At 34.8% G+C, this 7,824-nt stretch overlaps 1 non-coding gene across 1 annotated transcript; it reads left to right on the top strand.

The window, feature by feature from the left end:
- Positions 1 to 6,366: 6,366 nt before the first annotated feature.
- LOC116125432 lies at positions 6,367 to 6,473 on the top strand. The gene has a single exon (XR_004127343.1). It is a non-coding gene; the product is annotated as a small nucleolar RNA R71 (small nucleolar RNA).
- Positions 6,474 to 7,824: the final 1,351 nt, after the last annotated feature.

Genomic DNA, 7,824 nt, shown 5'->3' with positions numbered 1-7,824 from the left:
ATCTCTAATTTCTTTTCTACTCTCGTAGGCTTCTATTTTCTTTTCTTCTCTATTCTCATGGGTTTCTATTTTCTTTTCTTCTCTATTCTTATGGGCTTCTATTTTCTTTTCTTGGCTAGTCAGACATCCAATAATAAAGTAAACTGTTTAATTTATGCATAAATGCATGAGATGCAATGCACATAAAATGCCTACTGCATATGCAAATGATCATGTTTGTATTCTTTCTGAAAATTCTTTTCTAATTCTTTCTAAAATTATTTTCCTTTCTTTTTGAAATTCTTTATGTTTTCTATTTCTTATTCTATTTTTCTTTCTTTCTGAAATTCTTTCTATTCTCTATTCCTTATTCTATTTCTCTTTCTTTTTGAAACTCTTTCTGTTTTCTATTTCTTATTCTATTTTTTTTTTCTGAAATTCTTTCTATATTCTATTCTGATTTGCCGATCGGACTAGGTTGAGGCATGGATTTGGAACCCTGGTTATGTGAGCATATTTTGAAATTCTTTCTAGGTAAAGTCCTCATCCACATGCACTTCTGGCGGATTGTACAATTATGTATTCTATTCTGAGTCTGCTCACTGATGGCAGCGTGCATGTGGGAAACTTCTGCATCTTTGTTGCCACTAGCAAACGCAGCGAATGCTCATAGGTTCCCCATCGCAACAGCCCTCTGAAAACATGTTCTGTAAATCTACAAAATAACCAGCTAGACATTTTCCAATAATTTTAAAATTTCTGAAATGTATGCTATGCTATGTCATGCATTTATATGTTGTCTATGCATGATCCCAAAATACGTGTCTGACTTTGGCATGTATTCTATTAGTTCTGAGGCTTTTATTTCTATAATTTTTGGGAAAGCCCAAAGTTCTATTCTAATAACACGCTTAACTTAAACATTTTCTATTTTATTCTTTATTTCTGAATTCTATGCATCGTGTGTACGTACGCAATCTTATAATTTCTACATAATTCTTTAATTCTTTAATTCTATCATGCTATGTAAAATGTACACGTACACAAATACAATAACTCTCACAAATTCTACTCTTCTATAATTCTATTAGTGAGATATTAAAACGGCACAATTCAACTAGGGAGTGAATTCTACATTTTGGGCAATCTAATTTCTTCTATAAAAAGCTATGCCACAACTTTGGTATTAAGTCTACTAACTTGCCGAATTATGCAACTAGATTTTCTCAAACTTATATATCACCTAACCATGTCATTAAACAACTCTCTAATGTTTTTATAATGCAACAAACATGTCTTGTGCAACTTTCTAAATACAAATCTTAATGCCATAAATTTGCATTCTCTTACATGACCATTAACTTCAATTGTTATACATGCCCTTCTTTCTTCTTTTCTTTTGGCTACATTCTATACATTAATCTATATTGCCATATTAATCATTGTAAATTCAATTAACATATGGCACAACATACATACTTTGGCTAAATTCTAACTTCTTTTTAACATTTTTAACTAAACTTTCGGCCAATACAACATATTCTCAAGATCTTCTAGAACAATTCTATAGCTTGTAATATATAATAAGGCATGAAAACTATACTCATACCAATCAATTTCTAAAATGGTCATGTATTTAATACATAAACCAAACTTCTATTTCTTTGATGTTTCTTTTGATATCTATACTTGGGAAAGCTTTTCTATTCTTTATACAATAAAATCACTTATTACATATTGTTTGTAATTAATCTCAAAACAAGAAACAACAATATACTCATTTGGCCAAGCCCTTATTTGGATGATCTTTCTAAAATCAAGTACGAAAACTTGAGAATTTATTATGGCATATTGATATGTCATGACATAATCTACCATTCTCTAATATCAACAATGCCATATCAAAGTAACAATTTAACATGTAAATCCCTTCTAACACTTTCCCTAAGTCATAAGTTTCACAATTTCTAATTCAATAACTAATAAAATGTGCTATTGAAGAAATACTATGGGTTCAAGTAACTTGAACCATGCACTAAAAGCCATTTATCTCATTGAACTAACATGACAAAAATCTGGCGTGTTGTCGTAGGCACCCAAAATTAAAACCTAAACAACACATGAAGTAGTGTGAGTCAGGATCATTCCTACGGAGAGTGTCTAGCCGAATTTAATATTATGTGAACCAGTATGGGGGGTTTTGAGTTGAACAGAAACAATTTCGGGAAAACAACAATTCAAATTAATCAATCAATCAAAATAACAAACCTTGGTCTAAGTCAACATCCACTATCAGAATCTTTAAACTAATAAAAGATACAAAAATAAATCAATTCATACCCTGAATATTCACCGTTGGAACTATTTTCCTATCTCTCCTTAGTTGTAATTAATTAAGAAAAAAACGATCTAATTAACCTTACTACTAAACAACCCTAGACAAGCGCTAAAGATTTAATCTAGTGGTAGCCTTAAGACCTAGAGAGATCGGTGAAGCTAAACAACACAAACTCAAGCGGTTGCATTTAATTTAGTCGAGTGTTCTTCTTAAGAATTACTAATTCCTGACGCAGCAAATTATTAACCCTAATTGCTTCACAAGTTAGAGGAATCAAACAATTACGGATTTGATATCTAACTTAGCAGCATTGCCACAATTAATAAACTAATAGGCTCCTAGTAATTAAACCCAACAATCATGAAATATGCATGGAAGAACATCAATACTCAAACATAAATTGAACACTTAAAGAAAAAACTAGATTGATCTCACAGTTTATTGATTCCGAGGTCTTGTTTCCTTCACCAAGTTATAAAATTAGCCACTCATGGCCATCACGAAATTCCAAGGAAAAACGAATTCCACCAGTGAGAGAGAGAGAGGGTGTGTGTGATATATGCTATCCAATCTGATCTCCCTTTAAAAATATCTAATTTGAATTCTAATTCTACTCAATCTAAATCTCCTAAAAATATCTAAAATCCCAAAATAACCTTTATCCTAATCTGAGTAATTGAAAATAAAATAAAGTCTTAATACAAAATAGGAAAGTGTGTTTTCCACCTGTAATTTGCGTGTAACAAGTCTTCAAAACTTCTTGTAATAATCTGCTATTTAATTGCTGACAGGCGGATGTTCCAGAACGTTGGTAGTGCAGGTACGTCACTTCAAGCTCGATTACAACCTTTTGAAGCAAGTATCTCTCCAAACTCAAAACTAAAAGTTGTAGATATATTTCTTAGCATTCCAAATCATTTGAATCATCTAAATCGGAGCTCGGATGGAGAGTTATGCCCAATTATGAAATGATGTCGAAACTGTCTGAATTCACTTAATTAGTTCCGTTTTGCAATTAACGCCTCCATTTGCATCCTAAATCAAAATAGAATAATAATGAGTATATTTAGGCAGCAAATAAGTATAAAAGAGTAGACATTAAGGGGGGGTAAATGACATTTTGCATTCTCATCAAATTCCCCCACACTAGCTTTTGCACATCCTCAGGCAACAATTCAACACACCTACACTACACTCAAGTCATATCAAGAACACCATCATCTCAGTCTATCAAGAACACCATCATGATGCATAAGCCAGTATTTAATCCATGCATATTCATACCTAACTTAGGCAGCAACAAAATAAAATAAAGTAGAGTTAATGACATTCATCTCTCTTCATCATTTTCCACAATTACTCTCAATCAGTCAATGCAAACAAGGAAACTAATCACAACCAATTCATGCAACCACCTCTCAACTTTTTCCTCAACTGTTTCTCTTACTACTACAAACTGGGTAGCAAATAGGGATATATATCTATTTTTTTTTTTTAGAAAAAGAATAAGTGCATTTTATGCTCCATCTCATTTGATGGTTGTGCTTATGAGTGAGTGTGTTTTACCTCCATCTCGACTAACCACATACCTTTCTTTTCTTTTTCCTATTTGCTTAAACCCAAATTTAGGACTAGCTTAAGAGAAACATTTTTTTTTTCTTTTAGGGTTGTTATACACTCCTCAATCATGCTTCATCACCAAGTTCACACAACTTATCAAGACATATTGTTTCAAACTACAAAGATTCAAATATGAAAACTCTATTTTATGAAATATTGCTAACATCCTAAGTCAAGGATATGCTAATAACAAAGTCAAGTTACTTTTTAAGCATCACTACGTTCAAAGACATGACTTAAAGCATAAACCTTCCTAAACCAAAAAAACTATTTGTTTTTTTTTTTTAACAAATTAAAACATACCACACCTAAACAAATTAAAACACAACCTAAATCCCTTCCTCACACTTAAAGCTGACATTGTCCCCAATGTAAGATGAAATGCAAAGAAAAGGCAAAAATAACCAAAATTTAAAATGCGAGAATAAGAAAACAAACTCCCCTTGGGTTGCCTCCCAAGCAGCGCCTTTGTTTATTATCGTTGGCTCGACTCAAGGCTTCTTCTTGCGATGCACTAAGTTTACTTGAGAAGATCACCGGTAACGTTCCTCCGTCTCCAAGGAACACGTACTTGAGGTAACTAGGGAGAGGCTTCAAATCTGGAATGGGAGCCTGCAAAACAGAGGGTAAAAGCCTCTTGTTAGAAATTGGTAATGCCATATAATGAACGTTACCTGACTGTTGCTGTAACTTTGGAGAATCATTCAATGCTACAACAGTTTCCTGCAAATCAGTACTCAAGGCTAACTCCTCATTCTCTTTCTCAAGATGCTTACTAATGGCAACTTCCAATCCATCTTTTCTATCAAGTACAAAAACTTCCTATGCTAAAGGATCAATCACATCAATAGAATAATCAGGATATTTGATGGCATCATAAATATTAAACTTAACTATTTGACCATCAAATTCCATGGTAAGTATGCCACTATGAACATCTATCTTAGTCTTGGACGTTTTAAGGAAGGGTCTTCCTAACAAAATAGAAGCAGATTGATCACCATTTTCCATATCAAGCACATAAAACTCAGTAGGGAAAACTAAATCATTAACTTGTACCAGAACATCCTCAACTACACCCTTAGGATAGGCATTAGATTTATCAGCTAATTGAATCACAACACCAGTTTTATTCAAAGGTCCAAGTTTCAAAGAAGCATATATAGAATATGGCATGACATTTATAGAAGCTCCTAAATCTATCATGGCCTTCTAAAACCTAGTGTTACCTATTGTACAAGGGACAGTAAACATACTTGGATCTTTGCACTTCGCTAGGAGTTTTCTTTGAATCACTGCAGAAACATCTCTCCTACTCTCACCTTTTCACACCCCTTAAGTTTTCGTTTCCTCTTAATTGTACACAGCTTTTTCAAGAATTTAGCACAACGAGGTACTTGTTTAATAGCATCTAAAAGTGGAATATTTACCTCGAATCTACGAAAAGTCTCATATAAATCTCTGTTTTGCTCATCTTTTCTAGATTCTGCCAAAGCTTGAGGAAAAGGAGGTATTGGTTTATAATCAGAAAGAGGCGGAAACTTACGCTTAGGAACGCCATCGTCGTTGGGAACATTCTTGTCTACAATGAAGTCTTTCTCCTTTTCTTCCTTCGCCGATGCAGGGGCTGCCTTTACTGGAATCTCAACCTCTTTACCACTTCTCAAGACGATCGCACTTACATTTTCTCTTGGATTTACCACTGTTTGAGATGGTAATTTCCCCGAACTTTGCGCTTCCAGCTTACTTATTGCGGTTGCCATCTGTCCCATCTAATTCTCCAAACTTTGAACACTAGCCCTCGTCTCCTGTTGAAATTGCAAAGTATTAGTGGCAAGAGACTTAACAATATCTCCTAAAGACATACAAAAATTAGAAGTTTGGCCCGGTTGTTGTCTAGGGGGGTATGGCTGCTTATACTGCTGGTAATTTGGGCGGTTTTGAGGGTAGGGCTGATTCACTTGTTGATTCTCATATCCAAGATTAGGGTGATCTCTCCATCCAGGGTTATATGTGCTCGAATAGGGATCATACTTCCTTTGCGGTTGTCCAGGAAAACCACCTGTTGCATTCACTTGCTCAATGGGCTCCTCTTGAAAAGTTGGGCACATATTAGTTGGATGCCTACTACCGAACAAATCCCACAAGCCTTCACTGTTTGCATGTTACCTACAGTCATTTGACGAACAAGAGAAGTTAGACTCGAGATTTTTTGTTCAAGGGAAGAAATATTTACCTCATTATCATGCCTAGCAGAAAGGTCAAGCCTAGTGCCAAACTGTTGAGAATTGGCTGCCATATTTGCAATCAAGTTTCTTGCAGCCTCGGGAGTTTTATCTACCAACGCTCATCCACTAGCAGCATCAATCATGCTCCTATTAGTGTATGTAAGGCCCTCATAGAAATACTAGATAAGTAGTTGCTCACTAATCTGATGATGAGGGCAGCTTAAACATGACTTCTTAAAACGTTCCTAGTATTCATGTAAGGACTCTCCATTATGCTGCCTTACACCACAAATTTCTTTCCGAATGTTGGCCGCCCTCAAAGCTGGAAAATATTTCTCCAAAAACAATCTCTTCATCTCGTTCCGTGTGGTTATAGTCCCGGAGGGTAAATAATAGAGCCAATCCTTAGCTGCATCCTTCAAAGAAAACGGGAAGGCTCTTAATTTAATTTGCTCCTCGGTCACCCCTGGCACTATGCAATTATCAAACAAGAACATTGCATGCTTTAAAAAACAATCAATTTTTGAATTGGGTGGGTTAAATTATCAAGTTACCACCTTAAACGTGTAGAATGAATATTGGCTTTAAAGGTTCAAAACTGCAATTTAGCCCCTATGCTAAAATCGAAAAGCAAAAACGGAACAATAGGTTTCTTGCTGCGGCAAAGAAATTCTTCACCCCGGCAAAGTTCGTGCAGTCATGGTCGTTGCGGCAAAGTTTTACTTTGCTGTGGCGACCGTGAACTTCCAGAAAACACAAATCGTTCCAGAGAGTTTTACGTCAAGGCAAAGTTTTATTTCACCGCAGCTAGATCTACTTTTCTGGAATTTCACCGTAGCCAGATTCACTTTTTGCATCTCGGCACGGCGAAGTGTTACTCCACAAAATAGTGAATTAGGCACAGTAACGTCTTTTGCAATTTTTCAAATAATGACATGGATCCAAATCAAATCGAATGCTTAAACATTCAACCAGGATACCAACCAACCAATACACATTCAATCAACACATTATTTAATCAATTGATTAATTAAGACATTCAACATGCATAATTTTTCCAGATTTAAAAAACACTTCAAATCATGCAACAACATGTTATCAAAAAATATACATGTTATCAAATATCAATTAAACAATATAATCTAATACCCAAGGCTCTGATACCACTGTTAGTAATTGATCTACCATAGGCATTGGAAAAGCAAAAATTCAATCGGTAAATCAATTACCTTTCTTTCCAGTATAGATTATACCGTTTACATGTTTATAAACAAAATTTGTATAAAGTAAATCTATTCAAGGATTAGAATACTTACGTACATTTGGAGGCTCCTTCGAATATCTTTGACTTCGGATAGGAACATTGTTCACGGTTACTGTTCACGTGATTTTTTGCCAATCGATCCAAAATAGGATCGCACTCACGGAAGTCCACACGAAGATAATCCGCAGAAGCCTTGATTATTTTGCTAGAACAATCAAGGGCTTCAAGATTCAAGAAAGAAGAACAAGAAAAGTTCTTGAGAGAGCGAGAGATAGGGTGGCTAGGGTTTTAATTGAATGAAATAATTCACATATGTTTTAATTTTAAGTTGCACTTATATAGTGCAACAAGTAAAACCCTATTCCAATTAAGAATAGCCATGGGCTCCAACCCTA

This window comes from Pistacia vera, unplaced genomic scaffold, assembly GCF_008641045.1.
Source record: "Pistacia vera cultivar Batoury unplaced genomic scaffold, PisVer_v2 Contig164, whole genome shotgun sequence".
NCBI classification, from domain to species: Eukaryota; Viridiplantae; Streptophyta; class Magnoliopsida; order Sapindales; family Anacardiaceae; genus Pistacia; species Pistacia vera.
This window is presented reverse-complemented; position numbering and strand designations above follow the sequence as displayed.